Source organism: Tiliqua scincoides, chromosome 2, assembly GCF_035046505.1.
Source record: "Tiliqua scincoides isolate rTilSci1 chromosome 2, rTilSci1.hap2, whole genome shotgun sequence".
NCBI classification, from domain to species: domain Eukaryota; kingdom Metazoa; phylum Chordata; class Lepidosauria; order Squamata; family Scincidae; genus Tiliqua; species Tiliqua scincoides.
Genome location: NC_089822.1, coordinates 43,501,520 through 43,527,434, shown reverse-complemented (window position 1 = coordinate 43,527,434; position 25,915 = coordinate 43,501,520). Strand labels below are relative to the sequence as shown.

Here is a 25,915-nt window from a genome sequence, read left to right as displayed (position 1 = left end):
AAAATCCTTCATTTAACAACTTCAAGCAATACAAAAAAATGCACCTAAAAGGCATGGAAAAGGAATAGTCTTTGGCTGGCTCCTTCATTTTGTGACCAAAATAACATATGGCTGACTATAACAAACAGCAGATTGACTTACATTTTCTCATCTCAACACTCTAATCTTCGTTCTTGTGTTTCTGAGTTTCGTGGCAGTTTTCTGGCAGTTGGAGACCATATTTATTGTTGTCACTCTGATCTGCATTGTGACTTGTTCCTAAACGTCTCCGCTTCTGCATCATGGATGTAAGTAAATCATACTTTATTTCAAGATGGCTAAGTAGTTTTTATACTAACTTTTGTTGCCTGCCAACAGAAGCTTGGGAAGAGGAAATTGGTGCCATCTGCAAGACAAGATAGATATGTGTTTTGAAATAATGTACTACTTGAGGGCTGGGAAGCTATGAGGCTTTATATTTATATAGTTCCCACCCACCCCCCAGTGGCCATTGCTGATGTCTTTTTTGTGTTTCTTTTTTGTTTGCTTGGGATTCATTCATTTTGCTGTTTAAACCACCCTGTGAACTTTTTGTCAAAAACTTGTAGACAAATATCATTATTAAAATAATCGAAATGAGATTGTCATGACCCCCACTCCAAGCAGTGACTCTGAAATGGAACCTGAGGAAGCAGAACCAACACTAGATCCTGTTCAAAGCCCCAACACCAAACCAGAATCTGGAAAAGTTCCAAAGTAGGAACCTCCCATGATAGCACAAGCAGAGCCCAAGCCCCTACCTCCAGTCTCCTGAAGAAACACACTCTCCTACACCAGAAACCTCATGCTTCCTGCAGGATGTGCGGCGAGGTCATTGGCTGGAAAGGCACATATTGTGGCACCGCAAAACATTCTGGGGTGCTACCCATAAGCCACAAAGCATTCTGGGTGCTACCTGGCTACAATCAGAGCCACTCAATCAGAGAGTCACACCTCTCATCTCTCCCTGCATTTGCAGCTGAGCTTCACAAATGTGATGCCCTGCACTGAGGTTGCACCTCTGCTGGAAAGTTGGATAGGATTGGGCCCTGAGTTGTTGCCAAGTAATTATCATTTATTTGTGGAAGGTATCCATTTTCAGTAGCTGCAAAACTTCTGAACTTAAAACACTTTTGAAAACTTAAAATCCTTAAAAACTTACTTAAATGTTTTTTAATACCTACAAATTTAAAATATCTGGTCTTATTCAATGTTTCTGAAACTAGCATAGCATATGCATAGATTCAGCTTGGCAGTAGTTTATAGACTTTGATGTTAGCTGTGAGGAAATTTCTCATTTTCTCATTCATTTATTTGAAGTTCCATCTAACATGAAGGCTGGCCATGGTGATTCTAGAGATGCAGCCCCATTGAAGAAATGACTCCTGAATTTGTGTTGCTACCCCCTGCTAAAGCTGCTGCTTCCTGGTAGTGATTCCAAATAGTGCTGTAGTGGATAGAAAATGTGCTGACATGCTCCTGTGAACTGCTGCCAGGAAACAGTGCCTACCATTGAGCTGAGATACTTCACCAACCTTGCTATTCGCTCACACACTGCCAAGTTGGGAAGTCTTTCAGCAGTCTTGTGAGGTTGCTGTACACAGGAATGGAGCTGCATTTACTGCTGGTGATTGCATTCACTGGGCACCATTTTTCCTTCTCCTTTACTCCGAGTCCAAGACAATAGAGTAATAGACATTATAATAGGCATTAAGACATTATTATATGTATATATAATATACACATTATATATATGTCCCCATCCTGAACCATGACCTGTGTTTTCTTCAGGCTGATCATCAGTCCAAAATCTTGGCAGGCCTTGCTAAAACGATCCATGAGCTGCTGGAGATCTTTGGCAGAGTGGGTAGTGACAGCTGCATCGTCGGCAAAGAGGAAGTCACACAGACATTTCAGCTGGACTTTGGACTTTGCTCTCAGTCTGGAGAGGTTGAAGAGCTTTCCGTCTGATCTGGTCCAGAGATAGATGCCTTCTGTTGCGGTTCCAAAGGCATGCTTCAGCAGGACAGTGAAGAAAATCCCAAACAAGGTTGGTGCAAGAACACAGCCCTGCTTCACGCTGCTTCGGATGTCAAAGGGGTCTGATGTGGAGCCTTCGAAGACAACAGTGCCCTTCATGTCCTTCTGGAAGGTTCTGATGATGCTGAGGAACCTGGGTGGACATCCAATCTTGGGGAGAATCTTGAAGAGGCCATCCCTGCTGACCAGGTCGAAGGCCGTGAGATCTATGAAGGCTATAAAGAGTGGCTGTCACTGTTCCCTGCATTTCTCCTGCAGTTGTCTAAGGGAGAATACCATATCAGTGGTGGACCTGTTGGATTGGAAGCTGCACTGTGATTCTGGATAAACGCTCTCTGCAAGTACCTGGAGCCTCTTTAGTGCAACTCGGGCAAACAACTTTCCTACAACGCTAAGGAGAGAGATGCCACAGTAGATATTGCAGTCACCCCTGTCGCCTTTGTTCTTGTACAGCGTGATGATGTTTGCATCCCTCATGTCTTGAGGTACTCCACCTTCTCTCCAGCAGAGACAGAGGATTTCATGCAGCTCAGTGATGATGATCTCTTTGCAGCACTTTAGGACTTCAGCAGGGATGCTGTCTTTTCCAGGTGCCTTGTCAAAAGCAAGGGAGTCCAGGGCCACGTGAAGTTCTTCTAGGGTTGTTTCACTGTCAAGCTCCTCCAGCACAGGCAAGCACTCAATGTTGTTCAGCGCTTCTTCGGTGACTACATTTTCTCTGGAATATAGCTCAGAGTAGTGCTGCACCCAGCGTTCCATCTGCTGCGTCCGATCCTGGATGACCTCGCCTGTGGCAGACTTCAGAGGGGCAATTTTCTTCTGTGTTGGACCTAGGGCCTGCTTGATACCATCATACATCCCCTTGATGTTGCCTGTGTCAGCTGCTATCTGTATCTCGGAACAGAGCCTTTAGCCAGTAGTCGTTAGCACATCTCCTGGCAGTCTGCTGGACTTTGTTGCGAGCAGCTCGGAGGACCTGCAGGTTGCGCTCACTGGGACAGGCCTTGTATGCTGCTTGAGCTCTCCTCTTTTCCTCAATGACTGGTGTCAACTCCTCAGAGTGGGCTTCAAACCAGTCTGCCATCTTGTTGGTCTTCTTGCCAAATATGGACAAGGCGTTGTTGTAAACGGCATTCTTGAAATGTTCCCATCTGTTGGATGCGTTTGCATCGACCGGGCCTGGAAGAGATTCCTCAAGCGCTCGTGCAAATTCCTCCACTTTTCTCTGATCCCGGGTTTTGCTGGTATCAATGCGAGGTCTTCCTTCCTTTTTCGTGTGGTACAGTCGCTTTGTTTGCAGTTTCACTCTGCTGCACACCAGAGAATGGTCAGTGTCGCAAGCAGCACCCTGATAGCTGCGCGTAATCTTGATGCTGGGAAGGCTGGAGCGTCTGGTAAGAATCAGGTAGAGCTGGTGCCAGTGCTTTGATCTTGGGTATCTCCAGGAGACTCTATGTTGGGGCTTTGTGTTGAAGAACGTGTTGCTGACACAGAGACCGTGAAGACAGCAAATCTCTAGCAGGCGCTGGCCATTTTCGTTCATCTTCCCAGTGCCAAACTGACCTAAGCAAGTGGGCCACGAACTGTTATCAGCACCAACTCTAGCATTGAAATTGCCGAGGATGAACAATGGCTCTTTTACGGGGATCTTCTTGATAGTGGTGGCCAGGTCATCATAGAATTTGTCTTTGGCTTCTGCTGGAAACGACAGAGTCGGTGCATAAGCACTGATGAGAGTGACAGGTCCTGCTGATGACTGGAGCTGCAGGGACAAAATTCTTTCACTTCCCACAGTAGGTGGGATGATGGATTTCAGCAGGATATTTCTGACCGCAAAGACAACACCATGTTCCCTGGTTTCGTTTGGTGGTTTTCCCTGCCAGAAAAATGAGAAATTTCTCTCCTTGACAGATCCGGAATCTGGCAGCCTAGTCTCTTGAAGGGCGACGATGTCCATTTGCAGTCTGCTCAGCTCCATGTCGATGACAGCTGTTTTGCGTGCGTCGTCTATTTCTTGCAGGTCAACAGAGAAGCCAGGTGTCATTGTCCTTACGTTCCAGGTGCCCAGCTTTAGGGCAGGAGTTTTCTGTTTTCTATTGCATGGTGCAGACTTGTCGATCAGCTTGTCGGTTTTCACCCTAAACCCCACGCACCCCGTGAGGTTAACGGACCGTGGCGAGGCAACACCTTACTGGCTGGGGACTGCCCAGCTTAAGGCGGGCGGTAGCTGCCCAATGAGATGCAATGATCTCTCCCACCGACCCAAAGGTCGGCGGTGAGTCAAGAATATCCGTGTCTAGTGGTGAGCCCAATGCAGAGGCTCTGGATCTGGTGGAACTTCACTCCACCATTCCCGCCTCCCTCCCCGCTCCCTTTCCCTGGCATGCCTCATCCCCACCCTTCTCCCCACCTCCCCTTCCCCAGAACACCTCCTTCCTGCCCTCTCCCCACCTTCCGCCTGCCTCCCCCACCCCCAGAACGCTTCCTCCCCACTTCCCCCCATGCCCCCACTTACCTCTCTGCTGCTCAGCGGTCTGGTGCTTGCCCGGCATGCACTGTTCAGGATTGGGTCCCAAGTCTCAGGTGTAACCAGGGTTCTGCTGGGCCAAACACTCCTTCCTCCATGCAGGGTTTTCTAACTTTTGATGTAGCCTTAACATGACTCGTGATTAATATGCAGTTTAGCACACTACTGCCACTAAATAAAAAGTATTAGCCCCACAGATAGTGTGAAGGGCTGTAGGTCATCCCCTGCAAAAGAAGCCACAAAAGAGCAAGAACTGAATTTCTTTGATATGATGAAAGACTTTTGGGGCCTAAAAGGATTATGTGAGTGTCAGAATGCAAATCAATGCCTTTGCACTCCTTAGGGCTTTATATGCTTAGAGTGCTACAAACTTTCGCTGATCTTCAGTAACTCTGAGAAGGGTTCTTTTCTTATAGTACACTACACATGCAGGCTGAATAAAACACCTTGGCAGAAGTCTAGCAATCTGAACCTTTCATAAGCAATATGTGAGTATCACCACATACCACCACTTTTACTATGCTCCCTCTTCTTTAGAAGTTTTCTTGTTTCTGCTCTGGAACTCTTTTGTTAGTGTCACATTTTTGAGTTCCATAGTAGTCATACAGAAGCCTGAGGGATCATGATGCAGATCAAAGCACATTGACGTTAAGGATGAATTAATATGGTGAATCTGCATTAGTTTGTGCGTGTGTGCAAAACACTTCACTCCTTAAAATAATTTGCTTAGCAATTTGACATCGTTATCTGAAACATTCCATGGAAATGTACTTCGGAACAATTCTTATGAACTGAGAGTTTGAAAACATGTGGGAACTGTTCGAACAGAAACCTGCTGCTCTTTGCAAAACAGAAGAAAAACAGGAAACATAGTCCTGTTGCATGAAAGAAAATGTTCCATCTGTCAGCATGTTAGATTTTAATAAAGGGCAAGATCTTAATCAAAATGCAGTCTAAGAGAATGGCTGATGCCCTGGGGAGGTCTGTATGCATCAAGTTTTAACGTAAATAACTTTGAATGTTGGCATATAAATGTTTTAATTAACTAATCGAAGGTGTGCTTTTTGTGATGCTAGGGGGCCATGATGTAGGGGAACTGGAGAAATTCTGGTGGTACAATATACCTTCTGAAACATCCTGGGGCTGAGTACTTCCTGAGCAGCTGTATCACTAAGTCTGCAGTTAGTTCATTTCTTTGTCATCCATAAAGACCTGAAGTAGGAAGTGAGGTGTGATTTGTGATACTCCACTGAATCACAGCTTACAAAAAATGCATTTATCAATAATAAAGCTATAATTCACAATCCATAAATTTTCAGGTTGTTCAGTTAATAGCACTATCCTAAAAATGTTTACTCAGAAGTTGTATCATTCAATGTATACTGACTCAGTAGAAGGCCCTATTCTATGAAGTACCTGTTTTCCACATGTTCCAATGTGCATCAGCTCCTAGTAGCAATTGGTCAGAAAGGAGGTTAGGTGAATTCTGGCATGAAGGCCTGTTGATTTATTGTTTTCATGAGACATAAGGATCTTTGAATGCGCACAAAATTGATTGATCAAAATAGAAATCTTCTCAATACTGTAACTAATAATAAAAACATGTAATTTTCAGGTTTCCAGGCAGTTAAAAAAGAACTGATGCAAATGTTTCATACAGGAACACATTTGACTGGGACACAGTTATCCAGGACGCAGTGGTCTTGTCATTGGCCACTCCATTTCTAGACATCTCAGGCCTAATTGCTAGATAACCTTGTATACAGTAATGCCCCCCCCCCCATAATTCAGGGGATGCACTCGAAAGTTCAGCACTGTGTGAAACAGTGTTATAGAAAACATTGTTAAGGCAGGTGCCGATTAGCCCCTGTGTTTCCCAGAATGCACTGCTCAGTTTGGCTAGAACTGTTGTCAACCATGCTGGGACAAAGAGCACTGTACTGAATCAGCACTAAAGGAAGCAGCAGTATGGGAGATATGAGCGTACGTATCTGTTGAGTGTGACTATATATATTTGTTTGATAAATATATTGGGCAAGAGGCACTTTTTCAAGTGGGTGCTCCTCTTTTTAGCAGGGGGAGAGTAACTGGCCCACCTCACCCCAGCAGTGTCTTTTCTAGTGGCTGCCTGCTGGTGTTCTTTTGCATCTTTTTAGATTGTGAGCCCTTTTGGGACAGGGAGCCATTAGTTGTTTGATTTTTTTCTGTAAACCACTTAGTTGAAAAGCGGTATAATAATAATAATAATAATAATAATAATAATAATAATAATAATAATAATAATAATAATAATATGTAAGACACCCTGGGTCTCAGTCTCGGGACTTGATAGCAAAGCTCAGGTGCTTTACTCCCTGTACCACTATGGCATCTCCTACTAATGAAGCTGCTGACTGATCTCAGATGTAGTGCAGCTTCCCCTATAATGACTGGAGCCAAAACTATTCCTCTCCTGCCCAGCTGACCTAAGGAATCAATAGGGACTTGGCTGGCTCTGTATAACAATTGTTACAGGCCCAGGTTTCTCAGGCTGAGCAACTCAACCCAGCAAATTGAAACAGTGAATCAGATTTGTCTTGTCCTGCTGTGCGTTGTCCAGCCCTCCTCATCCAAACATCCTCCACCCCCACCCTCAGTTTGACTGATTCCTTTCTCGCTTGACCCCAGCCCAACCCTAACTACGCTTTCTGCCTCTGGGTATTCTGATTATCATCTACCCGACTCAATTGACCCTAGCCTGTCCTGACAATGTCTGCTGCCTATGGAACCTCTGACTTCCATCTGTCTGAACTGGATTTGGACCCTTCCCCAGCTGTAACCTGGCTGAAAACCAGCCAATACATTCCACTGTGTATCCATCTAGGTTCTAGTTTTGATGTTTGAGATTTGGTTCCACCTTCTTCCACCGCAGATAAACATCAAAAATGCAACTGCCAAGTCCATTTGAATAAACACACAAAAGAGCTTTTAAGTAGTGTTATTGCTGGGGGGGGGTGCAGGCTGCACCGGGTGACGTACACGGGGGAGGTGACATCCCTTCTTGCCAAAATTTTTTAAAATCTTCATGTTTTTGTATAATACCGCTATGCCATATATCAATCAGTGCAAAATTTCCTGAAGAATGCAATGAAACAAACCATGTTGAAGTATCTCTATTCTATCAAACGTTATAGCCAAAAAACCAGTGGGGCAGGGCGATGGTACATGACCACTCCCACCACCCAGGGCATTGCCCCGCCCACTACATGGAAGGAGGTCCATCATAGAGGTGTCACACTGGCCTCCCATACCAGGTGAGGCTAGTGATTGCCACTGCTGCTAGGATTCATGTACCATTGAGAAGAGTAGCTTGTTAGCCTCATTATCCAAGAATATATGATCATACTGTAAAATCAAGCATTATTTTGATTGGCATTCATTGAGTCATGGCTATACTTGGCAGACACCCAGTGGCAAAGTTAGTGGTTGCTGAAACTACGATAGGTCTCTGGAAGGACTTGGCTTATACATCTTGTTCAGCAGTTAATTGACATAGGGCTAAACAAATCAACACAACATTTTCTTTGAACTGCTTTGCATTCACAACTTCACTAAATTCATTTCACAAGGGCAATGTATTCACATCTCCTTAAAAAAAAGGTCTATAAATCAGAGGATTTGAAATCAATTTCATTGACAGCACCTGAATGATCAACACGGCATCCACATTGGAAAGATGAACACTGAGGTAATAATATAGACATCCATATTTCACAACCACCATCAGATTGAAAATCTGCACACTGCAGACCCTTTTCTATCAATACCATGGACTTCAGAGTTATTTTAAAGGAGACAGTCCCAACATGGTAGACTGCATAACTGCACTCATAAATACCAAAGGGAAGCAAACAAGCGAGCAGCAGTGGTGAGGATCAAGGGGCCTTCCAGTGATCATGCCAACCCCTGGCACATGCCCACAATACTGCCCAGTGCCTCCTACTGCCCATACCCACATCCTTGATGCTCTTTCTGGCTTGTTTTCGCGTATGACCATTTCAGCTGTTGATATTTTAGAATTGCACAGGACCAGGGCATTCTCTCCAGCGCACAGCTCTTCTTACAATTTGCCACCTGGGCTGAGCTGCTTATTGAATTAGCAAAGCATCTTTCCCAGGACTGCACAAAGCAGGTCGCTGCCAGATAAATCTCTTGCTGTCTCTAATTGCTCTGCTTTCAAGATCCACCGGAGGCACAGGGGGAGAAATCAGAAGGAATCCTCCACAGCTATTTTCAGAGAAGGAAGTGCAAAAGAAATGGTAAAGCATTCTGTTTCCTTGTACATATGTTGATTTCATCTTTGAATAAACCATCAGTATAACATGTATTCAAACCTGGGGGGAAATATTTATTTATATACACTTTAAACAGCTATGACAAGAGCTGGAAGTTCATACATGAAGCATGATGAGCTCAGAGCCATGTTAGTATTTCGTGTTTTTTTTGTTTTGTTTTTTGTAGACCTAGGCATTTTTCACCTCATAATCCATTCCAAGTACAAACCCAAGCCGCCCCCCTGCGCCCTTTTTGTAGCTGTGACCATCAGAATGAACTTCTGTTTCAGCTGGCACTCCAAATGTGAATTGACAGAAATATCCTTTGACTGCTGGCCACGTATCTAGCACTAAATGCATTTTTACAATAGAACAGAAATTCCTCTTGTTGCACTTTACATAGTGACACAAGTATGATTTGATCTGTCATCTAATTTTGTTAGGACAGTCAAGCAGAAATGGAGGCTATGAGAACAGCTGTCAGGGGAGGAAAAAATCTAACCCCAAATGCACCAAAGTTATACAATGGAGCGACAGAGAAGTTTGAAGTAGAATTACATCCATAGTCTGAGAGCCATTCCACACTTTACCATTTAGATTTACCCACCCATGCACCAGTTAGGACCATGCTGCAATTGCTCACGTGTTACACTCATGAGCATAACATTCTCCCAACTTTATGAGGTGCAACAAAAGTTATTTCAAACTTTTTTTTTTCTGTGAAGAAATATTTTAATGTGGGAAGAATCTTAAGACTCTTCGACCCTATCACATTACTTTAAATGCAAAAAGTCTCCCTCTGGATCATCTCCATCTGGCAATCTTCACACCTCCATTTGGTGATCTTCAGCCAGCTCTGGGCCTGGTCACATCATCATCATCATCATCATAACTAGGTATTTACATACCGCCTTTCTGGTCATCGGATTACTCCTCTGACTTTATTCAAGGCGGTTTATATAGTAAGGTGTTTCTAAATCCCTCAAGGGGATTTTTACAATCATAGAGGTTCTTTCTTTCAAGAACCAACATTTCAGAATGAATCTTCCTGGTTTGGTCTCACTTCTGGCCTCCAGTTCTCCCAGGCAGGCTGACAAGCAGCTCCATCTCTCACATGGAGGGCAGCCAAGACGCTTCTTGCTCACACCAGGAGCAGGCTTGTCAGCTGCTTCAAGGTCTCGCCATTCTCAGTCGTTCAGGAAGCTGCCGGTGTCCTCAAACTGTCGACCTTCTGATGTTATCTTTGGGCTACCGGAGGCTCTACCCTCTAGACCAGACCTCCTGCAACATGAGGGGTGAGAAAACACAGTCATCAGTGAACCATGAGGTGGCTGAGCCAGAGAGGGTTAAAGATCACAAAAAAGAGGCTGAGGCAGGGTAGTGTCACCCCTCTTGAGGGGTGGTGACACATGGTGAGGCCCACACCCCCTACACCAGGGGTGTCAAACATAAGGCCCAGGTGCCAGATACGGTCCCCCGAAGCTTTTTATCCAGCCCACAGGCTCTCAGCTGCTGAGGTGTTACAGCTGAAATGGTAGCCCACATGAAAATTGGGCTTTCCCAAATCTTGAAATATGATCAAGATTTGCATACTTTTTCTGTCATTTGCAGTTAATGAGTTTCTATATGAGAACAGGGTCCAATTTCTGGACATTAACTGCTTAATGATATCACTTTCTGCTTAATGACATCACTTCCAGTCCTCAACTGGAGCCCTGAATGCTAACTTCGGCCATCTGTATGAAACAAGTTTGACAACCCTGCCCTACACTTCTGTTGTGATGCTGCTGGTACTGTTTATTTTCTGTGAATAAAAATATATCCAGAATTTTCACCTCAATGAAAATGTCAGTTTTCATGAGGTAAATTTTTCTTACCCAAGCTGTATTTTCAATTGAGCTTTTTCTTTTTTCTTGCAGCCAACATGTTTCTGAAAGGTGTCAGTTGCACTGCCAGCAAATGATTAACCACAAGAGACAGTCTACATTTCTAAGTAAGGAGCATGCATTTCTACGCTGCGGGAACTCTTTGCAACTCTGCAGACATCTAATCAGTGCTTTTAAGAACTTGTGATGGCTCAGGTCCATATTTCCAAAGGTCAGGAAGCTAACGACCAGCCATGCAAAGAGGTAGCATCTAAATGTCTAATAAAGCAAGCCAGCATAGTATCTTTTAAGAGAAAGAAAAGAAGACTCTGGGTGCTAGAGTCTTGCAGCTTTCATACTAACCTAGGGGTGTCAAACTCATTTCATATAGTGGGCCAAATAGTATTCATGATGCCTGCTGTGGGTCAGAAGTATGTCATTAAGCAGGTCATGACCAGAAATAAGCACTTTTTCTCACTTAGGAACGACAGTCATGAGCCACTTAACAACAGGGATCGGGACCGCGATTTTTGTCATCCAGCAGCGGTCCCTCTGCAGGGAAGGGGATGCTCCACTGCTCTCTCCTCCAGAGGGTAGTCTGAGCTTCCCAAAGGCAGCGCGCGGAGCTCAGACTGAGAAAAATCAAGTCTCTCGCTCGACTTCTGGTTTCACGGAGGAACCTGGAATTTGCTCAGGAGACACAATTTTCCTCAGTCTGAGCCTTCCTCCCCCCAAGTAACAACGGAGCTCACAGCAGCCATGCGATTGGAAAGCATGACCTCTTTGAACCTCTTCCCCCACTTCCCTGCCTCCTTTTTCCCTGGGCTTCTCCAGTCAATTCTAAGGTAAAAAAAACTCCTTGGCTCCTCCTCCTACTCTCCCTTATCGAAATAAATCACACCACCCATCCTTCAACCAGTGGCCATCGGTTCCTTCAGAGATGGGCATGAGAACCCACTCCCACCTCCCGCCTCCTGCCCGGATGCAAAAGCAAACATTAACCCTTCCCTTTTTCCTGGTTGGAACTTCCCTACTACTCACCCAATCTGAATGATGGCCCCATGACATTTTCCACACCACAAAAAAAGAAGCAAGCACACCCAGACACAGACCCAAGTCTGCATTCATGGGGATAAGTGTCATGTCAAGGGACCCATGACTTGAGTGTTTTGCCAAGTCTTTCACATGTGTGACTCAAGTGCACATGTGTCAGTGAAAACACTGATTTTTGCTACTCACTCGAGTCACCTGACTCAAGTTCCCATCCCTGACACCTCAGCACAGCTCAACAGCTGAGAGCAGCTGATGGTGGTGCTGAGAGAACCCAAAGGACCAATAAAGAGCTTCTGGGGGTGCACCTGGCCTGTGGGTTCTATGTTTTGACACCCCTGTTCTAGCCAGTTTGCTCTGTGCATTCTTATGGGATCAATGTCTTGTCAATATCACAGCAGGAAAGGTTTTTGTCAGAAAATTGTGTGAAAAGGCGAAGATCTGGTGTATGTTTCAGAACTGACGTATCTCTGCATAAAATTCATGCTACTTTGCTTACAGAGTGGCAATAATATATACATAAGAACATAAGAACATAAGAACAGCCCCACTGGATCAGGCCATAGGCCCATCTAGTCCAGCTTCCTGTATCTCACAGCGGCCCACCAAATGCCCCAGGGAGCACACCAGATAACAAGAGACTTCATCCTGGTGCCCTCCCCTACATCTGGCATTCTGACTTAACCCATTCCTAAAATCAGGAGGTTGCGCATACACATCATGGCTTGTAACCCATAATGGATTTTTCCTCCAGAAACTCATCCAATCCCCTTTTAAAGGCGTCTACGCTAGACGCCAGCACCACATCCTGTGGCAAGGAGTTCCACAGACCGACCACGCGCTGAGTAAAGAAATATTTTCTTTTGTCTGTCCTAACCCGCCCAACACTCAATTTTAGTGGATGTCCCCTGGTTCTGGTATTATGTGAGAGTGTAAAGAGCATCTCCCTATCCACTCTGTCCATCCCCTGCATAATTTTGTATGTCTCAATCATGTCCCCCCTCAAGCGTCTCTTTTCTAGGCTGAAGAGGCCCAAACGCCGTAGCCTTTCCTCATAAGGAAGGTGCCCCAGCCCCGTAATCATCTTAGTCGCTCTCTTTTGCACCTTTTCCATTTCCACTATGTCTTTTTTGAGATGCGGCGACCAGAACTGGACACAATACTGAAGGTGTGGCCTTACCATCGATTTGTACAACGGCATTATAATACTAACCGTTTTGTTCTCAATACCCTTCCTAATGATCCCAAGCATAGAATTGGCCTTCTTCACTGCCGCCGCACATTGGGTCGACACTTTCATCGACCTGTCCACCACCACCCCAAGATCTCTCTCCTGATCTGTCACAGACATCTCAGAACCCATCAGCCTATATCTAAAGTTTTGATTTTTTGCCCCAATGTGCATGACTTTACACTTACTGACATTGAAGCGCATCTGCCATTTTGCTGTCCCTTCTGCCAGCCTGGAGAGATCCTTCTGGAGCTCCTCACAATCACTTCTGGTCTTTACCACTCGGAAAAGTTTGGTGTCGTCTGCAAACTTAGCCACTTCACTGCTCAACCCTGTCTCCAGGTCATTTATGAAGAGGTTGAAAAGCACCGGTCCCAGGACAGATCCTTGGGGCACACCGCTTTTCACCTCTTTCCATTGTGAAAATTGCCCATTGACACCCACTCTCTGCTTCCTGGCCTCCAACCAGTTCTCAATCCACGAGAGGACCTGTCCTCTAATTCCCTGACTGTGGAGTTTTTTCAGTAGCCTTTGGTGAGGGACCGTGTCAAACGCCTTCTGAAAGTCCAGATATATAATGTCCACGGGTTCTCCCGCATCCACATGCCTGTTGACCTTTTCAAAGAATTCTATAAGGTTCGTGAGGCAAGACTTACCCTTACAGAAGCCATGCTGACTCTCCCTCAGCAAGGCCTGTTCGTCTATGTGTTTTGAGATCCTAACTTTGATGAGGCATTCCACTATCTTACCCAGTATGGATGTTAGGCTGACCGGCCTATAGTTTCCCGGGTCCCCCCTCTTTCCCTTTTTAAAAATAGGCGTGATATTTGCTATCCTCCAATCTTCTGGTACCGTGGCCATTTTGAGGGACAAGTTGCATACCTTAGTCAAGAGATCTGCAACTTCATTCTTCAATTCCTTAATAACCCTTGGGTGGATGCCATCAGGGCCCGGTGACTTATTGATCTTTAATTTATCAATGAGGTCTGAAACATCTTCTCTTTTAACCTCTATCTGACTTAACTCCTCGGTTAGGAGGGGCCGTTCGGGCAGTGGTATCTGCCCGAGGTCTTCTGCCGTGAAGACAGATGCAAAGAACTCATTTAATTTCTCTGCCATCTCTAAGTCTCCTTTTATCTCCCCTTTCCCTCCCTCACCATCCAGAGGGCCAACCGCTTCTCTGGTGGGTTTCCTGCTTCTAACATATTTGAAGAAGCTTTTATTATTCCCCTTAATGTTGCCAGCCATGCGTTCCTCATAGTCTCGCTTGGCCTCCCCTATCACCTTCTTACATTTCTTTTGCCACAGTTTATGTTCCTTTTTATTCTCTTCATTAGGGCAATATACAGCTCAATCTGAACTGGGCTTTACAACAGCGGAACAGTAATTTCACTGTCATATATGACTATACGGCTGTGCACCACTGACAGCCATTTACAACACCACTGCTGTTGTAAATGGTCATTTGGCAGTGTGTACAGAGCTCCACTGGTGGCCATTCCAAAATGCCCACCAGAAACAGCAAGAGCACAGATAAGCCGGCATGGTGGGCAGGTGATAGGAGGAATGAGGCACGGAGGAGGAAGAACAGGGAAGTGTCAAGGCAGGGAGGAAGATGGGTGGGAGGCGGCCGATACAGGACTTACTGAGAGAACGGAAAATTATGCTCACTCTTGCTGTAATGAAAATGAACCAAAATCACATCTTATCCCTCAATCCACAGATTGAACTGAAACGTTCCTTACTCTCCTTGGTTCTGCACCAGCAAAATGACTGGCACAGATCCAAGGATACCCATGGGGGCAGCAGAGGCTTGCCCCAAGGTAAGAGAATAAATGTTCCCTTGATAAGGCCTTCAGGACTCCCGTCCCACACAGAACGCAGAGCATGCTCCATTAGCGCAACTGAATTGACAGGGGGTTTAGTTGGGCTTGGGCTCTTAGTAGGGTCAAATAATATTTCATTGCAAAGGAACAGATTTAATCTAATTTGTGGGTGTGACTAAGTGCCTACTTTGTTAAACAAAAACATGAAATGTTATTCCACACTTGTTTTCCATATAAAGGTCTTCTTGGAGTTGTGCACGCAACCAAATGATCTAGTTTATTTTGAGGGAATAAAGTTGACCAAATGTCTATAAGAATATCCTACTGGGTATTCAGAACACCCACAGATAGGTAAAATGTTCCATTGGTTTGTTTCTTTTTTATCAGGTTGAGGACTTAATAGAGCTGTAACCAATACAAAGGCTTTTATTTTTATCTTCTAAATCATACCAAAGTGTGTTTTGCTCACTCACAAAGTGTTCTTCCTACAGTGCTTATGACTTTTCCCTTAATGTTTATGGTCTTATACCGAACGAATCAGAAAGCCGTTGTATTCATTTTCAAAACCGCCATTGCTCACAGTTTGTAAGTAGTGGCCTGAATTGCACGGCGGGCAACCTTCAACATGTAATAAATCCAGCCCTCAGAAGAAGCTGCTTAGCATTTTAAGGGGGATTTTGACAGAAAATCAGTTCCAGAATTTGGACGATAAATATTGTCTTTTATACTACCATGACATAATAGTGGAGCAATGCGGATAGTTACAGGGCATTCTGTCCGGCAGTGAGCATAGAATGTTCATAAATCTCCCTCCAGACCTGTTTGGGAAGAGAGGCAAATGGCAACTCGCTGAAGATGCAAGTACTGGGACTGGCAATCTAAAGCTGAAGATGCTCTTAACAAATGCAAGTGTGTCAAAATACATAATTTAGGCCAGGCTCTTTTGCTGAAACTCTGTATTTTCCTATCTGATTCATCCCCTCCAGTAGCTTCCCAATCCATGTTCCTCCCCCTCCCTGTCCAATGTCACCCCCTCTCCACCCCGTTCTATCCAACCACACCCCCTCCCACCTTCCACATTTGGTTATATGCTCTTGTGGGTGGCCAGCACTCTGATGACATGTGCGGTAAGGCTCTGGCCTTCCCACCGGCTGCCAGAGCACACTTGATGGCTGCTTTACAGCAGCCACTGCTGGTGGAACACAAGTTCCATCAGCAGGGCAGCCCAATAGGAATGGGCAATACGTCTAGCAAAGTCGATGACAAACTTTTATTTCCCTGGCAGTATTTAACCCTCTAGCATTTCTTTGTATTGTTTTTAGATAGACTTAGAGCACTTTTATTTTGTCAGAATAATTTTTTATTTTGTCAGAATAATAATTAACAAGGTTCATCTGTGATTGCTAGGCAAAAAATAAATAGCAAATAACAAAAAGCACAGGACGTTCCAGTTCAATCTGTGGATTGAGGGATAAGACGCAATATTGGTTCATTTTCATTATAGCAAGAGCGAGCATAATTTTCTGTTCTCTCAGTAAGTCCTGTATTATCCACAAGGGAGCTATTATTATCTACATAATGTTCTGAGGCATCTGCAATTAGACTTACCATTCATATTAGTCCCCCTTGGTTTAAAGTCACTTTCACTTAAATCGATAAAATTAAATTAGCAGTTTCTCCCAGGCCACAAGGAATTTTTTTCCTAATAATGTCTAGCAGTCCACGCTGAGTAGCTCTTCTGCGCCAACCACATGTACTGTAACCACAACGCATAATGGAGGTTTGCACATTGGAGCATGTCTATGTATGAATTTGTACTGTTATGTGGTTTCCCCAGCTGAATCAGGAACTGCGTGTGCACATCTGCTCCAGGTGCACATCCATAGAGCAATGCATATTAAAGGAGTGTTGTACAGTGTGATCCACATCACACCACATGGCTTGAATGGGAACAGGTACTTCCCTGATGCTTTGCAGTACAAGTGGGGACATGCATCTTCATCCACCATAAGAACATAAGAACAGCCCCACTGGATCAGACCATAGGCCCATCTAGTCCAGCTTCCTGTATCTCACAGCGGCCCACCAAATGCCCCAGGGAGCACACCAGATAACAAGAGACCTGCATCCTCGTGCCCTCCCTTGCATCTGGCATTCTGACATAGCCCATTTCTACCATTTAAGGCCACACAGTACAGACATTGCAAAAATTTGAAATGACATATCCCCCAGCTTGGGTGTTTATGAAAAGAATCAAGGTGGGTGCAAACATGCCTGTAAAAGGTTGAACTTTTATGAGCAAATTGATTGCATGCAAAGGTTATTTTTCAGTCAAATAGCTGATGCTACAAAAAGCTCAACCTTCTGTTGAGGGGAGGGAAAACTCTGGCCTGGGAGCCCTTTTGTGGCCCTTGGGGTCCCCCAATCTGGCCCACTGGGAGCCCCCAGTCTTCAATGATCCTCTGGTCTGTTGGAGACTGCTGAATTCCATGCTGGCCTGTGACTGCTGGTTGCGACTGCCAGCTGCAAGCTGTGAGTTGAGTTAGAGTAAGGCCTTTTATAGTCTCCATGTGTTTTCTGCTTTTCCCTGGGCATTATTTTAAACCCCCCCCCTTGCCTCTGAGCAACTTATGTCTCCATGTGTTTCTTGCTTGGTCTGTACGTTTACACTGTGCAAGAGATGTGTGGCAAACAGTTCATAGTTCTCATGTGGTTCTAGATGCCACATGTAGTTCTCATGTGTATTATAAATAAGTTCAGTAAAATTCATTTATTCATATAAGCACAGTCTTTAATGTACTCATTTATGTAAATTTATGTACATTTATTCAAATTTGAAATGTAAATTAATTCTTTTTTCCCACCCCCAGACACAGAGTCAGAGAGATGATATGGCCTTCCTGCCAACAAGTTTGTCCACCCCTAGAACAGCTGATCCTTTCCAGGAGACAAAACCAAAGGTTTGCAAAAGCTTGAGCTTTTGAAGGCATTTGCTTGGAATGTGTGCAACAGCCTGACTCAATTTCAGGCTGAAAATTGGGATGATCATATATCCCTATCATACCGTGCCTTGTTGCGCATGGCTCTCTCTAGACTAGGGACAGCATGTTAGATGAAATCGATTGAAAGGACACGATACAAATGGTGGGGGGAACAGGAATAATAAAGTAATGTTGTGCTTCATTTCTGAAAAGGTCATTAAGGCTGACATCTTGCTCCCAGTTAGGTTCATTAAATCCTACTGAAATGGATTTGGACATAGAAGCACACAGTCACGTGCAAAATGGAGAATAGAACATTGCCTTTAATTCAATTCATCTTAGCTACTAGACAAAATATAGCTTGAACTCATTTACTTACTAGATATTTCCCTATGGAGCCATGTTTTTCTTCTTCTGTGGCTCCTGCCATGTAGTACATGATCTGTATTAAAAATTAAAATATTGATAAAATAAAACGTCAATATCAGCCCTTACTGTTAATAGAACTGTCAGTCTCTGTGATCTCCTGAGCAAGGAGTAAGATCTTGGATTCTCCTGACACCCTCACTAGGAATGCAACAACATTTATCACAAATATAGAACGGGGTGGATAACGGGGTGACCAAACTACGGTTCACGAGCCGCATGCGGCTGTTTGACATATAATGCACGGCTCTCAGAAATATGTTGGCTGAGCTCCTTTTTGCATCACTGTTAAGATAAAATGCAAGTAAGACGTTTTCAAGCATTATAATGATTCACCAGGTATAAACCGAGATTCCACTGGATTAAAACATAAGTTTAATGTTCATGGTGAGTAAATATATTTAGGGTGCAATCCTAACAGTGTGATGGGCCGGCACAAGTGGCTTGCGCCAGCCTGGGAAGGTTGCAAACATGCTGTAAAGCATGTTGCACCTCCTTAGGAGTCAGCTGGGCTGGCACACGGTGGTGTGCTAGCCCGTGGAGACTGCATCTAGAGCCAGCAAGTGTGTTTGTGCTGGTCGAGCTCGGCCGGCGTAGCGGTCTGGAGGTGTGTATGGGGAGAGCGGGGAGGAGGCAGGGAGGAGGCAATTTGGGGTGGTGGGTGAGCCCGTGGGCAGCTGGGGAGCAGGAGGTGGGGCCAGGATTCTGCAGTTATGCTGGAAACTAGCCCCATTCCTGAGCAGTGCCAAGCAGGTTCAGCCTGCTCAGTTCTGCTCAGATCTGAAAGTAGACCCATTGCAACTGCTGTGGCTCTTCCCAAGGTAAGGGGAATTTTTCCCCTTTGTCTCGGGCTGAGCCTCAGCCAGCCCAAAACTTGCACTGGATACAACATGGGCCCACTGGCCTGCCTGTTCCAGTACAAGTTAGGATTGCGCAGTTAAGAATGTAAATGCTTCTTAAATGACATGGCTTTCAAACTTCTGAAGCTTATCATATGTGGCTCTTATGTTAAGCAAGTTTGGCCACCCTGATATATAATTTAAATAAACCATTCTCATTAGATTCCATAGGTTCTAGTTATGTCTGAATTATATGGTCAAAAAGGTCAAACAGGAAATCAATACAGTGCATTATAACAGTGCAATACAGTGCATCATAAACACTGATTATCCCCTGAAAACATTGATCATGTTAGCAGTGTTTCTCAATGTTTGTCCTCTGCCATAGTAGTTGGCAACCTTCAGTCTCGAAAGACTATGGTATCACGCTGTGAATGGTGGTTCTGGAACAGCGTCTAGTGTGGCTGAAAAGGCCGATGCGGGAGTAGCAATCCCTTCCACACTGGGAGCAAGTGCGTTCTGTCTCCCTGGCTATGGGCCTTCCTTCTTTGCCTCTTTGCCTCAGTCTGTTGGCCAAGTGTCTCTTCAAACTAGGAAAGGCCATGCTGCACAGCCTGCCTCCAAGCGGGCTGCTCAGAGGCCAGGGTTTCCCACCTGTTGAGGTCCACTCCTAAGGCCTTCAGATCCCTCTTGCAGATGTCCTTGTATCACAGCTGTGGTCTACCTGTAGGGCACTTTTCTTGCACAAGTTCTCCATAGAGGAGATCCTTTGGGATCCGGCCATCATCCATTCTCAGGACATGACCGAGCCAACGCAGACGTCTGTTTCAGCAGTGCATATCTGCTAGGGATTCCAGCTCGTTCCAGGACTGTGTTGTTTGGAACTTTGTCCTGCCAGGTGATGCCAAGGATGCGTCGGAGGCAGCACATGTGGAAAGCTTTCAGTTTCCTCTCCTGTTGTGAGCGAAGAGTCCATGACTCGCATTTAATTCATTTAATTCACCTGTTGGAAGTACCACTGGAAATAACTGGTGATAACATCATTACCAGTTACTTCTGGGTTGGGAGGTCAGATACGACATGATAAACACTAGTAAGAGGCTCAGGGAAGATGGGAGGCCTTTTTCGAGCATGGAACAGTATACTATGGAGCTCTGTTGCCCCTGCTGAGCTTCCTACCACTGTTTGTTGTGTCACGTTCCTGATCTTGCTGTTGGGCAGCAGATGTCCAGGGGTCCCACTAGTATCACCAGAAACCACCTCAAGTACCACTGGTGGTGCCCATGCCACAGGTTGAGAAACACTGCATTAGAGTATGCTACTTTTCCGCAGCAAACTGCTGAGGGGGTCTCTTCCTACCTCAGTGGGCTCTAGAGGAGTCACTCCAGCACCACAAAACAAAGTGAGGTGTCCCCACTATGACAAAACCAATTTGCCATCACTAGCTTCCTGGAAGTGTGGGGATTAGGATTGGCTCTCTAGTTGTATAGCAACCAGTCTGATAAATGACTGCATTGTCAGGGCATGTCATTCAGCTAATGAACTGTGACTACTGACTTCTTCCGATCAGTGTTGCTGCAGTAGGTTGCTAAATTTGGTTTGGAATCCAGACAGCTTACAGATCACATCTTTTGGAGGGACTGACAAGCTGACATGTCTCCAGGATGCACTACTCAGAGGGGGGGGGGGAAAAACCACCCACTCCCAAATAGTCCATTCAAGCATTAACAAATTTACCATGGCTGCCAGTTTTAATCTGCTTTACCTAAAGATACAGAAATTTTATGGGAGATTATTCAAATGAAGGGGGAAGAGAAATATGCTACTACTAAGCTTTCAAGGGAGCACTAAACAGATTAGGACTTTTTTCTTGCCTGTTTTAAGAAGGTATTTTAACTTCTCTGATATGTCAATTTGTTAATGGATGTTCTTCATTAGGGATCATTTCTGAACTTAATTTCTTGTCATGTTTAGTACGTTCAGCATCCCTGGGAAATTGTCATTGTTGCTGTGGTAAGTAAAAAGAATGGAAAAAGAATCCACAATCATCATAGACAGTTCTTGTTAAGACAGTTTATCCCAAAATATTACATGTAAACATATGAACATTCAGTGCTGGTAGAAGGTTGCTGGAGATCCTAGGGACATCTTGGGTTCCATGCCATAGCTTATGGCCTAGGGCAGGCAGTAATTACAACAGGTGGCAACTCTTTCCACTTTTCCCATACCCCACTTCCCTTAAACTAATGTAGTGACTCTAACCAGAAGAAAATGAGACAAATATTTAAATATTTAAGTAATATATAATTAAGATCCAAGAAAACAGAACAAGAGATGTCCACAATGGTGTTCATAAGCACAAGTTTCTACCTACTGAAAGACAATGATGATGGAACAGACCACAAACCACAGGAGTCAATGTTCAGAACACGTTTGAATAATGCTCTTTAAAGAATCCAAAGATAGCAATGAGCACTATAAGAATTTGAACTGCAAGAGGTGCATAGTCCAGACAAAGAGTTAACAATTGCAGTTGCTCTATCTAGTGTATATAAGGAAAAGGAGTGAGCTCAAAGGAGGCTTAAGTTAATATGCATCTCATGATGTTGTTTGCCAGTCTTACATCTCAAACTGAAGTGATTTTGAGCAGACAATGAGATAAAAGAGTTTGGGGGGATACTAGCAGAGAACTGAAAATTAGGGTGGCAGCCACTTTGAGAATAGTTCTAAAAAGAGTCATGTAGTGTTAAGTAACAGTGATATATGATGAGGTCCAGGGCTGGGGAGGAACAGTGCATGGAGCTTCCAGGTGATATAAAGAAGCCCCAGCATCTGCACAATCCTGGAAACCCCAGCACCACACAATCACAGTGAAAGTTGAGCTGCTGCTGCCTCAAGCTCTAGTCTCTCAGAGAGACTAGAGTTTGCAGCTGTAGCAGCTCAGCCGCCCCTGTGAACATGGAAAATTGCAGAGTGTATGCACAATCTCAGGGGAGGCAGAGTTGACAGGACAGGGAGGCTCGGCCTCCCATGACCACACTTTGCTGTTAAGTAGCGTTGGTTTGTTCACCAGTCCCATGGGATATCATTTTTAAAAGTTTGCAGCCACCAATATTGCAAAATGGTCACAGAGAATAAAGGTATCTTCAGCATGGAACAGACCTTCAGTGTCCTCTAAGCTGCATTCAGTTTAGTATGGCATGTTTCACAAAACAGCTACTACTTCATCGGAGACATGAACTGGGCTAAAATGGGGGAGCCATATATGAACAAGCCACATGTTTATATATGTGGCTTGAGAACTTGAAATATAGCTAAGTCAAGCGAACCAGGTCAGAACCAAAGAGGCATCGCTGAGGGCACCAAGAGTACAAAGGCTCATTCAAAGGAATTCAAAAGAGCCCCTACAATTGCTCGGGCTTCCTCAAACACACAAACTCTTTCTAATTCCTCATTCCTGTTGTAGCTCTTTATGGCCAGGAATGGAGGCCATTCCCGATGGTCTCCAACTTTCTGGAATGACTGTTCAGAGACCACAAAGGCTTGCAAGTCAAAGGGCAGGGCTCACAGGAGCATGAAGAGAAGCTGCCACTTGCTTCCCCTTTAGAGTCCACCCTATGAATACAGTATATTATATTAAATGATATTACTTTTGAATGAAAGAGGTTCCCATTATATTCAACAAAAGCATCAGACTTGTGAATGAATACCAGTAATAGTACGGCGGTCACCTCAGAGTCTTGCTACATAGTCTTATAAATGATGGACCACACAATGGCTGCATTCTATCCTGCCAAAAACTGTAAATTCTATCATGTTAACAAATCATGGGACACCTCGTTTAGCCCAAGACCTTCCATTTGTACTGAGTATAGGATACAGCTTTTTTTTTTTTTAACTCCTAGAGTTGATATTAATTAAGTGCAATTAATCACCCACAGCTCCTAATAGGCAGTGAAGGTCTTTCATAAAGATGTACTAAAGAGACAATCTTAGCTAGACAATCCTAGTGGATTCATACAGTCGTATTATTCTCAGCATGCAAGGATTCTAGCATTTAGCTGGTAGTGAGAGATGCACTGTATGGTGTAATCTTCAAAACATGCTTCGCTCCCACATGGCAGGCCATCAAAACTTCAGCATGTTATTCTATTGTGGCACAGCAGTCAATCTATTGGTCAGTTCTCTTTCACAAGACCACATTTCACAAGGCGATTGCACAAATCATCAGTCAGCTGGCATTAAGTAGTCATCTGAATCTTATCCATACTGATAAATATAGCACATTGGCATTTGAACAATGGATGGTGCTTACACCTTGATATGGAGAGTCACGTTTTACCGTGATTCACCATGATGCCATCTAACAAAACAGTCACTCAAATATATCGTTATTATACCATTGGTCTGAAGCTGGATCAATAGGATTATGACTTTTTATGTCCAAGAGCTGTTATGTTAGATCAATGGCTTAAACAACACACTTGAGTGACAGCTTAACAGAAGAAAAATCCAATATCCCTAGAATATTCTTAAGGGAAATTTCCCTCTTCAGATAGTAATAATACACACAAGCCTTGTACTTTATTACTTCTTCTACATGCCATGTACTTAAATATTTGTGGTGCCATCCCAATTCATATTGAAATGGGGCAGAAAGAAGCTGAGAATTAAAAACAAAATTACCTGGCCAAACCAGTGCAACTGCAGCACTTGCCTCTCCTTCTTTCCCTTCTCCAGCCAATGTCTGATGTTGGCACATTGCCTAGATCTCAGTATCCAATGGAAAATGTAGTTTTTTAAACGTCATTGACATTTCAGTCAACCTTGGGAAAACTATATTTTCCAACGATACCAGTCCTCATGCAAGTGCACCACTGCCAGGTTCCAGCTGAAGAGGAATGAGATACCTAAAAGGCTTAAATGAGACCAATTTGTTCCAATGCAGCAGTGTGACATTTGTGCCCCCTTGTCTAGGAGGGGAGTTGGATATCACATGGGGATCTCAATGATATATCTGACCTCTCCCATCAATGTCCCGGCCCCTGACATGGTAATACAGACCAACTCAAGGATATTTGAGGGTTTATTCTGGTAAGAGCCTTCACATTCATTGGCTGCCTTTGTTATTTCACAGGAACATCTTCTCTCTCTGGTTGCAGGTCTTCTGGAAGCCTTTTGGAGCAGCAGTGGCAGCCTGGATCCAGACGGCCTCTCATGCAAATGGTAAGTCCCTCCGGGGGGGGGGGGTTGATGCCCCATCCTTCCCTCCCAATCCAGGAGGTGCTTTACTGGGGCTTGGGGCTTTGGTCCTGGGCCACTTCTCCTGGCCCTGCCTCCACTGCAGGGCCACTCTAAGCAGGGTGACTGTTGGCTCTTTGCTGCTGCCGAGGGTTGAGGTTGGTTTGCTACTGGTCCACTGCCACTAGCCACTCTAAGCAGGGTGTTTGCCGCCAAGGATTGGGGTTGGTTCACTGTCGTGGATTGGGGCCTCTCATTGTACCCTCTGGGGTTGGATCAGTTCCATTGGCGAGTCTCTGCTCCAGGTGAGGCAACTCCTCCTTTCCTGGGACAGCCACCCATCATTCACTCATGACAGTCCATCTCAGCCACCCAGAACCATTTGAGGCCAGCGACCGCAGCAGCCAGCCCTACCCCCTCTGGGCTGATTTCATGAGGAATTGGCAAGCCCTGGGCCACCCCATTCTCTTGTGAGGTGGCCTAATGGCCCAGCAAGCACCACTGAGCACTGTAGCACAGCCAGATCAGTTACCTGCCACCCGCTGCAGAGGTCACAGGCAGAGGCTGTGACAATGCAATCACCACTACTGTGTAGGCTGTGTCCGACATCCTGCCATTTGGGCTTCCAAAGTTACTTACAGCACAACCCTAACTTGCACTGAAACAGGCAGTCCAAGAGGCCTGCACTGTATCCAGCATAAGATTGGGGCCAAAAGTGGCTCAGCCGGAAGCAAGGGGAAACTCTTCCCCTTACTCCCGGGTAAGCAACCACAGCCCCAATGGGTTTCCTTAGACTTGTGCCACCTCAGGAGAATGGGGCAGCAGAAACTGCTCCATGCTGCTTGGGGAACGGGGTTGGGATCTGGCATTACAGATCCCAGTTGGTGCAGAAGCTGTGTCCAGCCTCTGTGGGCCGGCGCGTATCTCTGCGCCAGCCCAGCTGACTCCCAAGGAGGTGCGAACATGCTTTATGGCATGTTTGTGACCCTCCTCGACCAGCGTAAGGGACTTGCACTGGCCCAACCTAAGGCACCCATGGGCCAGCGCAAGGGATGTGCCGTAAAGCACATTTGCGCCTCTTCGGGTGGAAGCTGGGTCAGCACACAGAGGTGCACTGGCCTACGGAGGCTGACACAAGCCTCCGCGCCAGCTTCCTTGGCAAGGCTTGTGTCAGCTCAGCTGGGCTGATGCAAGCCTCTAGGGTGGGCGGGGAGGAGGTGGGGAGGAGGCAGGAGGGAGGCATTCCTGGGTGGAGGGGAGGGTGGGTGGGGGCTGGCCCTGGGGATGAGCGGGTGGGGAGCGGGAGGTGGGGCTGGCCCTGGGGATGAGTGGGTGGGGAGTGGGAGGTGGGGCTGGGATCCAGCACTTATGCTGGATCCCAACCCTAGGGAGTTTGAAGCAGTGTGAGGTGGCACAACTCCAAGGAGACCCATAGGGGAAAAGGTGCCTTACCTGAACGTAAGGGGAAAAGTAAGGGGTAAAGAGGAAAAGCCACTTGGGGCCCCTATCCTTTGCTGAATATAGGGCAAGCCTCTTGGCTTGCCTGTTCCAGCACAGG

At 45.3% G+C, this 25,915-nt stretch overlaps 1 long non-coding RNA gene across 1 annotated transcript in view; it reads right to left on the bottom strand.

The window, feature by feature from the left end:
* Positions 1-9,067: 9,067 nt before the first annotated feature.
* LOC136641917 (uncharacterized) overlaps positions 9,068-25,915 on the bottom strand; it is an 85,535-nt gene continuing 68,687 nt past the window's right edge. The window contains exons 3-4 of the long non-coding RNA XR_010793927.1: positions 18,231-18,293; positions 9,068-10,179 (exon numbers count right to left, since the gene is read on the bottom strand). This is a non-coding gene — a long non-coding RNA (uncharacterized lncRNA). The remainder of the gene's footprint in view (positions 10,180-18,230; positions 18,294-25,915) is intronic.